The 11,487-nt window shown below is 37.6% G+C and overlaps 1 pseudogene; it reads right to left on the reverse strand.

The window, feature by feature from the left end:
* Positions 1–11,171: 11,171 nt before the first annotated feature.
* On the reverse strand, positions 11,172–11,268 carry LOC116513605 (annotated as a pseudogene).
* Between the last annotated feature and the right edge of the window lie 219 nt (positions 11,269–11,487).

An 11,487-nucleotide genomic window follows, 5' to 3' on the forward strand; every position in this document is an offset into this window, starting at 1 on the left:
AGATTGCTACAGGGGAAACTTTGTCTGCCTACGTCAGATCTTTCTAATCTGATGCTTCAGGTCTTTCTTTTTAAAAAATGTAGCACTATTACCACTTGTATGGTTTATAATTTGCATAAGTAATGTTATATTGATATTATATTGATATTTATATATTGAAGTTATATATATTTTTAAATTGTTGATGATAGAGCAGTGCATTGGCCTAGAATTGAAGATGCTCACCTCCCACTCAGAAGATTGAGAGTTCAATCCTAGGAAGCAACAGATGTTTTTCTATCAGGGTGCAAAGAGAAAATATTTGCTGTGAACTCCCTGTAGGTGTCGGGAAGGGCTTCGGGCCAGTAAATGCACAGCTCCGTTCAGTCACGCTGACCCTCCAGTGAAGCAAGGGATTATAGGGGCATAAAAAGAAAAAAATGTGGGTGATGTAGGTTGCCCTCAGGAGCCTTCAGGGGCCTTCAGGAGGCTTCCCTAAAGGCTCCGGAGGGCAAACAATAGTCCTATGAGCAAACCAGAAGTCTGTTCCTGAATTTCCGGTTTGCCCATAGGGCCAATTTTTCGCTCTTTGGAGGCTTCAGGGAAGCCTCCGAAGGGCAAAAAACAGCCTCAAAAGAAGGCCAAAGTCAGCTGGCCAGCTGACAGGGCATCGCCTCACATACCCTGACAAATGGCTCCGCATGCCACCTGTGGCATGTGTGCCATAAGTTTGCCACCACTGGCCTAAGATAATGCTTGCCCTATTTCTAAGGCTCTTTGTCTGTTTACATATTGTATCTTGGAAGCAGGGCCGGATTTTCCTATAGGCTAACTAGGCTTCAGCCTAGGGCCTAAAGATCAAGAGGGGCCTACATTCAAATTGTTAGCAAAATTAAAATTACACTATTCTAAAAACAGTGAACACTAAAACACTGAACCGAAAATAAGGAGAAATTCTACGCATATGACTAATAAACAAACATAAAAATGTATTGGTTAAGATCGTTCCAGCGCCGCGGCAGTTGGGGAGCCCGCCCACATTCCCGGCACCGGCGGTCAGGCGAGAGGCGCGGCCACTCCCAGTAGCCGCCCCGTCGATGTGGAGCCCACCAGCGGCCAGGCAGGTGAGGGCGAGGGGGGCAAGCCGGGCAGCTGAGCACAGCAGGGGAGGCGGCTGGCCTCGCTGCCTTTGCTGCAGAGCAGAGCCACCCTCTGTCGGGAGGCCAGCTATATATATTGATATATATTGATATATATCACAGTAACGATGTATTTTATTGTCTCTCATGTAATTTACAAACTTAAAAATGGGAGGTGAAAGGGCCTCATAAGTTGGAATAGCCTAGGGCCTCTTTTCATCTAAATCCGGCACTGCTTGGAAGCAATAAAATTAGTTTTACAAGATGCACTAATTTGAAAACTACATTGAACTTTCTAGTACTTGTCCACTTTAATGTCTTTTCAGTATAATTATGCAATTTATAATGTATCAATAAATCTCTTCAGCTGATTCTCAATTATGGATTTTAAAAGTATTTTCTCCCAAAATTTATTTTCTTCTCCCAGAAAATACATTGAAGTTTTCATATTTTCAATACACATATATTCTACCTTAGCTTTTCTTTACTAGTTTTTAAATTTTATTTTTGAGCTTCTTTCTGCACCTACAGTCTTACATAAAACATGAAATAAAAAATACAGTGAAGCATTCAGAAGGGGATATTCTCACCTTCTAGAAGTTTGAGTGCTGATGTTTCAGTTCACATTTTATGACTTCCAGAGAAGTGCTGAGAATATCAATAACCATTTGCCTGCAGTAGTATTAAAGAAGCAACTTGTTCAACAATCTTCAAACATTTTGTACAAGTCACTGATAAGGAAGGTCAGGAATATAAGTGAATGAATGTAATTATTGCTGATATTTTCTGAGAATAACTTACTGTGTCTGTAAGTAGAAGTATTTTAAACGACCTATGAATTAGTTTGCTAAAAAAAGAGTTAAAGGTAAACAGAATGACATGATTTCTTAGTAAAGCATATAATATGCCACTCCCAAAGATCTTACTTCCAGTAGCAAGGGGAAAGCACTTTGAACTAGTTTCTTTGTATTCTGTGTCTTGGAAATATAGCCTTAAGGAGCACTGTCTCATACAATATCTTTACCTTTTGATTTCTCATTAAGAGCTGCCATACTGTATTTTAAATCTGAATTACAGTTTGTACAATATAATAACGGTTAGTATTCTATCTTTTTTCTCCCGTCTTTGGGTTATCCTCTGCTGGGTTGAAGTGTTCTTCACTTATCCTTGAGTCAGCAGAAGCTAATACTGGCATGACACTCGCCATTCTCATTGCTGATCCATATGTTGCCACGGTTGCCAACATTCCCAACAATTATTTGATTTCCTCAAGTATTGGTAACAATTGGCATCTTCACACTGCCATTCAGATGAGTTGGAAGAATGGGGAAATGCTGGATTAATTTGAGTACAATTAAGATTAACTTAAATCTGTTTTATTCATGCCTTGGTGATGAGTTAGGCCAGTGATGGTGAAACTTTTTGGCACTGAAAAGGGAGTACGCGTGCTTTGCACATGCTCATCTGGGACGCAATCCGGAAGAGGAGATGCCCAGGGGGCATGTGCACACCAGAAAATGAACTTCTGGTTTCCAGCATGAGCGTGCCCACTGGCCAGTCTTTTGGTTACTGATGTGCATGTGCATATGACAATCAGCTGGCCGGCGCATAAGCTGATGCCAGAAAACAGAGGAACAGCTCTTCCAGTTTCCGGCACAGCTGATCATTGTGCACACATGTGCACCAGAAACTCAGAAAAGGAACAGGCAACATGGCGCCGTGTGCCATTTTGGGCATGTGTGCCATAGGTTCACCATCACGGAGATAGGTGCTATCAAGGAAACATAGCAGAAGAAAAATGGTCAGCGGGATATATTTGAGCAGATTAAAGACAAGTGGGGACAGTTCTTCAGTTTCCTAGCAATTCATAGTATTGTAACAATTATTTTGTAATATAACATAATCTGCCATTTTTCCTGAAAGGAACCGTTCAAAACTATACAAATATCGAAAAACAGACCACAAAATAAATCTGTGTGATTAGAAGGATACATTTTTTTTAGAATCCTTATGTAAAATATGAACATTCTAGTTCCTATTGCACAAGGTCACAGAATGATGCTAAATCACTACCATCAGAATAATTTTACAGACTTCTGTGATTTAAACATGACTGTTTCAGTCCTGTAAGCAGTTTAAAACTTCTGCTTAGGAATTTCAAACAGCTTAACCAGACATTTTCAATAAGTCTTTGAATTCCAGAGAAAATAAGTAGAAATAATATTCTTAATCTGAAATAAAGAGAAAATGATTGACATAAGCAATATTTGAAAAGCAAGATAGCAGAATTTTTAGAACTATTAATGACAAATGATTAAATTATCAGCTAACAATAAAAATAATCATTAGCCCAAAACACCAGCCACATAGTAGTTGCACATTCCATATATTTCAATAGAATGTAACATGTCAATGCATCCTGTGAATTTGATCACAAATTGGTATATTTGCTTGGCAATAAGTTGGTATTCAGAAGGCGGTTCTTTCTACTTATTCTTGGCTGGGAGATCTTGATTTGGCCATAATCTTCCCAGCACTTCCTCTATGGGGTTATTCAGGTTCAAACAAAACATTACTTTAAAGACATATCTAACAGTGTGCCTTTTTATTCCCCTGTTGAAAAAGAAATATACGGGACTTACTCAAAAATATGTGTGGGAGAATAAATGTGGGAGCTTTAATTCTTTGCCTCCTACTGCTATTCAAACCTAGATCACGGGTGGGCCTCCAATTTGTATTATTCTTCCCAATCCATTCAAACTTATATTCCATTCCCTCTTCCATTGTCTTCATTCTGCATAAAAGGGTAGCAATTGAAAGGCTGTGACAAGCAAAAATTCAGAAAGACATACCATCCATAGATGCAAGACATCTAGCTTGTTCATAGCAGGGAGTTGTGTAAAATTAAAGTAACCTAACGTGAATAAAGACAAAGTTGGAGAAACAGATAGTTAGAAGATCATGTATGACTACATGGATTATTAATTCCATTTGGTTTCTCTGGTTATTCATATTCTCAGCAAGATATTTCCCCAGAATCATTGCTCTGGCTGGCACACCAATTTATGGAATGAATGTTTGTTAGAGATTTTATTTAATGAGAAAGCACTTAGCTTTCCTTCAAATTCAGATGTATGTACAATTAACTTTTTACATAAACTTGAGGGTAGGCTGTGCTTCTGCCATATACATAAATCTTTCTCATAGGATGGAATAAACAGTATTGACAATTGGCAACTACATGGTGATCAAAATCTACAACTAAAGCTGGCCAACTATGATGTTTGATGATGATCATGCAGTAAAGTATTTGAGTGAAAATTTACTATTTTATCACTGAATATGCTAGACAGGTGGACCAATGTTGATGCACTTTAAACATCCAAATGCTAATAAGAGTTAATAATATTATACAATCAAATCTTTCTTCAATTAAATATAAGAAAACATTTTCTTCAACTGTAACATTTCCCATGTCTTTCTCAATACTTTCATGTAAACTGGAAGAAATTAGAAAGTGGGTGTGTGCATTCTATGAAGTTTCTAACACTGACAATGTTACCTAGTTTACCTAGTTTAGGAAATAGAATAGAATAGAATTCTTTATTGGCCAAGTGTGATTGGACACACAGAGAATTTTTCTTTGGTGCATTTGTCTTTGGTGCTTTTGGTAATGAAACATCTGCAAGAAAACAAACAAGCTCAGAGGACTCCTCATTTCATCCCTGAGCTACAAATATTCTCCTTTAGAGTTTCAATCTTTTCTTCAACATGTATTGTTGAACACTGTTAATGCTGCTATCTTGTATATTTTTTGGACTCAAAAGAATAATTCAGGCACCCTGCTACACATTGGCAATAGCATCAATTATCCTCAAATGTATCCCCAATGACATAGAATAGAATTTGCTGAGGGAATTTGCTGCAGAAAACAGAACCAGGATATCTTGATATAATAATGACATTGACTTGCTAGGAGAAAATCTACCCATGCTTTTTTTATGCCTGTTTGGAAGAATTCTAGGAGTTACTCAGGTTTTTTTTGGGGGGGGGGTGTATACAGCTTAGGTTTTATATTGTGAGCATAGAGTATGGGTTAAAGGAGAATAGAATGGATAGGAGAAATAAATTTCACATACAAGGTCATTTAATTCTCTGCTTCCAGATGGCTACCGAACTTTCTCACAATCTAAAACATGCTTTTCTCATAAAATTTCTTTTCCCCAAGCATCTCTATGTATTTCACCTTCAAAAATATAAAATTTTAGTTTACCAAAATACTCCTATTGTTTTTGCTTAAGGGAACCATGTGTATCTCTGTGTTTAGGAAAAAGGGGGTTACCACTATCACTCATTTTAAAAGAAAACATAGGAAGCTTAAGAACATATAAACCAGGATAAAAAGAATAAATAGAAATCATGTAATGGGTCTATATTTAGTTTACAAACAGCAAAATGGAAATTTGTGGTCATTTGTTTTTTGACGTTCAAATTTCTGCAAGGAGCAACCACCGATCACTGCATTGTGCATTGTAGCTACAAGAACAGTAGCAGAACACGGTCCCATTCCTCAGGTGGGATAAAACTTGGGCAGCAGGATTTAAGATGGAAGGAATCTCTCCTGATCTAAGAGATCTGATGAAAGAATGGGTAAAATGGCTACATGGATGAACCTGTGGGGTTGAAGGGAAATATTTAGAGCAGTGGTGGGGTTCAAACATTTTTACTACTGGTTCTGTGGGCGTGGCTTAGTTGACATGGCTTGGTGGGCGTGACATGGCTTGGTGGGCGTGGCAGGGAAAGGATACTGTAAAATCTCCATTCCCTCCCCACTCCAGGGGAAGGTTACTGCAAAATCCCCATTTCCTCCTGATCAGCTGGGACTCAGGAAGGAGAGAATAGATGGGGGTGGGACCAGTCAGAGGTGACATTTACTGGTTCTCCAAACTACTCAAAATTTCTGCTACCGGTTCTCCAGAACTGGTCAGAACCCGCTGAATACCACCTCTGATTTAGAGATTATGTAAGATATCATGTATCAAGATACATGATATCTTACATATCCAAAATATTTCATCTAAGAAAAAAAAATAAAGTTAAAAGTTATGTGCAACATTAAGGACTCGTTCCTGACTACTCTTTTCTTTTGCCTGTCTCATCAGTACATGGCCAGATACAATTGGTTGGACCTGTCAATTAAGAAAAGCAGATTTTCCAAGAAGAATGACAGTGATGAAACCAAAACAGGTTTAGTGCAATCCTATGCATAACTATTCAAAACTAAGTCCTGCTGAGTTCAGTAAGGCCTCCTCCCACACTGTTTAACAGTTTTTCCTAATGTAGAGACTTCTAGCCTCTCTCAGCTCTAAACTTGGTTCTTTCCTGGAGTTATTAAGTGATGTAATCCAAATCCATTGAAGGACACTTTGTGAATAATGGCATGAGTATTGAATGGAAACCAAAGAAAGCAATCCAAAGCACATTTTCAAAAGTAAATTTTACCTTTTTTGCTGAGTTTTACCTCTATGAAACTGAGTACAGTTGGGTAGTATAGGAAACTAAAATGTTTATTATGTGTAACCTCAGGCTGCATGGTGGTAGGTCATTATCAATCTTTTAATGTACTATCAATATGTTAATATATTTTCCTGCATTATCTATTTTTAAGGCATACTTCCTTCTGTTGATATTTTTGGGGAGATATAAATAATTTTAACATCCGGGAATTGTTAGTTTATTCTCAATTTCATGGAATTGCACCACAGACGCTTTTTTACTTTAATATAAATATTTAGGACAATTGTATACTAATCATTAACTATTTTTTTTTAAAAAATCTAGCTCTCATGAGAGAATTCTTAGACCAGCTCAGTGGTCACAAAAGTGCAAATTTGTCCGCAGAATGGTAAACAAAAACAAATGTAGAGAACCCAGCTAAAATTGATACAATGACTGTGTCTCCATTTTTAAAATAAAAATCCATCTGTTGCTTAAATGAATATTTTTAAATATAGAGGCTGCAGAGAATTGTATTTGTAAAACTGAATCTGGTAAATTTAATCTGAATTTCTCTCATTCTCCTTCCTCCTCTTTGGTTCCTCTTTTATTTCTTTTTTGCTTGATAAATTCTAGAGAATTTAAAAAGATTCTGTCACCACTGAGTTTTCTAATCTGAAAATATCAATACATATATTTTCTTAGATAGATGGACATATCCTTCAAGACTCTTAACAATTTCCCCTTTGGTAAAAGCTAGTCAGAGTAGGAAAGTATTTGCTTGCCAGCTGCCCAGACTACACAGCTTATTGTGTTTCCATATTTGCTGACCTTGAAGATAACAAATAGGTGTAAAGGACATTCCGTCCTTTCCACTGCTATCGTTATGGTTCTTTGTTATATTGCAGGAGAAGCATTAACATTACAATGTGAGAACAGTAGAACTGGTAAAAGAGATGCCCAAACCTCCTGGATATATTAAAACATTGCCTATTAAAGCTTTGGCTTATATTTGCTGTCTTGAATAAAGGACAAGATTTTAACCCCATCCAGGCCATAACTATGCATATGGTATCCACTATTAGAGAGCACTTGTAAGCAGCTCTTTCCAACTTCTAGTACTACTATGTAAGTCAAGAGAAATACAGACTGTAGTAGGAAGCCTTCCAGCACACAGAATGTTTCCACATGAATTGCAGCTAGCTAAATTATATGCATATGTCCTCACTATATTTAGAGGAGTAGAAATGCTATTCATCAGTGCTTGCCTAGTTGGAATTTATACGTGAAGGTTTTACCTGAAGAGATTAACTCATGATGTCTCAAGTAACCTCTTCTGCAATATTAAAGACTAGAGGCTTAGCCAAAAGCATGCAAACATGGTGGGAGCAGGTTACCATGCTTTCCACCAGCACCCACCCTGGCTCAGGAAGTGCAATTCCTGACCCTTCTTATTGCATGTTTTCGCAAACCTAGCCCAAGCGGTGTGCTTTTCTGCCTGTTCATATAAGGAGCCAGGTAATATTGGGCAAAGATTGTAAACGAACAAGTACAAATTACCATTGCTGGAATGTTGGTTGATGAGAATGGGAGCAGCCAGTAGTTCCCGAGGATGATAATTATTTATAGTACATTAGTGTACAGCTTCTATCCCAGAGTTAAAGTCATGATTTTCAAATAAGATAGAATAAAATGGACTTTGGAAAAATCTGTTTAGGAACAATACAGATGGGATGTGTGCATGCCCAAATTTTGGTTTGATCATATTTCCATGATGGCCTTAGCCTCTCCCTCCCAAAATTGTGCAGGATTCCCTTAGTAACTGCCCTTGTGAAACTTCACTTTCTGCAGAAAGAAGTACAGATTGCAGAGCTGGCTGTTAGCCACATCAAGATAGATCATAATGGTTCTATTTTGAAAACAGAAACTCTTGTGATCTATCAGGAAATTCAGTCAGTCAGTCAGTCAGTCAGTCAGTCAGTCAGTCTTCCCTTCCCATTTCATTCAAGAGCTCAAGATAGATTATGTTCCTGCCTCCCATTATTTTGCCATAGTAAACCCATTAAGAGGTAGTCTGGCTTGACAGACAGTGACCAGCTCAAAATCAGTAACTGGGGTTCTGGACCTGAAGTTAGATTTGAATTTAGGCGTCCCCAGTGCCAGCCTTGTGCTTTAGCCATTATAACACACTGGTTCACTTATCTCTGCTTGAGGTGAGCAGCCCAGGGTGTACTTATATGAGCCCCTTATGAGACTAAATATGAATCCTTTATTACACTTTTTTCAAATACATCTTACTTACCAGAGTTGTATTTTTATAAATTTTCAAAAATAAAATTTGTATAATCAGCTATTGAAAATTACTATGGAAATTGGTTACTAAACCACATATAGAGAAGAATAATGGCCAGCTGGCATTATATACATAATCCAATAGCAATCTTCAGATTGTTAGACAATCTTCATTAATCAAAAAGTACAAAAAATCCTGATTAACCAAGTTTTTTTTTTAATGTGCTTACTTGATGTGATTATATAAAAGCCATGAGAGTCAGGATAAGGGAGATAAAATTTGGATAAACATCAATCAAATACCAAATGATTTTTTTTTGTTTTATATTTTTATTAAGCATCATGGAGAAATACAAAAACAAACCAGGGGGAAGTAAGACAAAAAATAAGTGTTCACTACACAAACAAAGAAAAAGTTAGAAGCATCACAGAATTAGATAAGAATTTTCACTATTTTATTAATTTTACATATAGTAACTAAATATATTATTTCATTTTTAAAACTAATGGAGATTCGTTGCTCAGAGCCAAGTAAATATCTACTGTAATAATAAAACATAACACAAATTATTAAATAAGTTTAGGAATTACAATACTTTCTACTAAATTGAATCCCAAATAATATTTCATGCTTTAATTTAGGAATCCACGTAAATTCATAATTAAAAAAAATTCCTGGAAAAAAAAAGCATTTACAGAATTTTTCTCTGCCATTATTTTTTATGAATGAAATACATATACAGTGTTATTAGTCATACATCACATGTATGACTTACAATCAAGAGCCATAGTGGTTAAAATGCAGTATTGCAGGCTAACGTTGCCAACTGCCAGCAGTTCGATCTTGCCAGCATCCTGACCAACTCCAGGTTGACTCAGCCATCCATCCTTCCAAGATCAATAAAATAAGGACCCAGATTGTTGGGGAAAATATGCTGACTCTGTAAACTGCTTACAATAGGCTGTAAAGCACTATCGAGCAGTATATAAGTGTAAGTACTATTGCTATGATAATAGTCATTAGTGTAAGAGCAAATGAAATGGGGTAACAGTGGGGCTCCCTTTTCCTAACTGCAGATGGATAATTTCCTTAGATTGTAGCTTGAGGTTCTGGTTGGAAAAGGTTATCAGTTAAACTTCCTTGTATTTAATAATGTACTATAGAATCTATAGCCATAGATGTACGCTCTTAACTACAGTGGAGCCAAAATAATAAAACATACATTATGTCATAAAATCCAATATGTCATTTGCCTCTGCTTACTCTGCAAAATCAATTATGGCTTTTGTACATCCCTATTTCCTATGCAAAATTTATTTAAATTGGGATTGCAGTTCACTTTGTTAGGGTCACAAGTAGCTAAATCAGTGGTGGAATTTCAAAATTTTTTAGAAACCTCTTCTGTAGGTGTGGCCTGCTTTGTGGGAGTGGCTTGCCAGCCATGTGACTGGGTGGGAGTGGCTTGCCAGCCATGTGACTGGGTGGGCGTGACCAACTTATAAAATGTGGTGAAACTCAGTTAACAACGCTCTTGCTTAGCAACCAAAATGTTGGGTCAGAAACTCTGGCATATGAAGCATGCAAGTCTTAAAGCTGTTAAGTCACAAGACCCTTGCACCCCTAACCCTTTAGAAAAAAAACCAGGGATATTCAAACTTGACAGCTTTAAGACTTGTGGACTTCAACACCCAGAATTCCTCCTCTCGCTCTTCATCTTGATGATGTGCGGACGTGCGGGGAGAGGGAGCTGGAACTGCTTCTAAATGGTACTGTAGATTTGTGGAACCTCTCCTATAGAAGAGGTTAGAACTGGCAGGAACCCACCCCTGAGCTAAATCCATCAGTTTGCCTACTACTAACCTTTACATTTGTCACCAATGTAGTCAGTGGGGATGCATTGTTAACTTATAATTAATAGGGTTCCTTTGAGAAAAACCTTGGACAATGAAAGTTTAATTTTGCCTTTCTATAAAACCATGTGAAGTTGAAATATACTGTTTTTACATTTTTCGCCAACCAACACAAGCTTTGAAAAGATAATGTTGCTATACATAAAAAACCATAAGTCATACACTCATACACTCTAAGGACTGTAACAATGACTTTGTAGGACAGATAGGCAGAAGGTTGACAGAGTACATCCATGAACACTGTCTAGCAGTCAGAAGACAAATGAAAACAGCAGACTGTGCAAAGAGAGGCTGCCTACATAATGCACCTGTGCTGCTTGTCCCTTTAGCATCTCTTAGCCAGCACAGCAAATATTGAGTATATAAAAGCTGAATGTATTTGTGTGTCATCCTTGCACATGCTAATCTTCTCTGTATCACTCCAATTTTGGTATATGTGCTACTGAAGCTGAGTGTAAAGGCAGCTGGATGTGGAACAGGGGTGGGTTCTGGAAGAGACTACTTCTAGTTCGTTCACGAATGTGCCGCATGCATGCTTGATGCGCACTGTGTGCGCATGCACACTATACCTAAATTTTTCCTGTGCATGCGCAGAAGCAAAAAACAAGATGGCGGCACCTACTGGGAGAACTGGTTCAGGGGTGCGGCACGCCTGGGTCATTGCCAGTTT

The sequence above is a fragment of the Thamnophis elegans genome, chromosome 9 (genome assembly GCF_009769535.1).
Source record: "Thamnophis elegans isolate rThaEle1 chromosome 9, rThaEle1.pri, whole genome shotgun sequence".
NCBI lineage: Eukaryota > Metazoa > Chordata > Lepidosauria > Squamata > Colubridae > Thamnophis > Thamnophis elegans.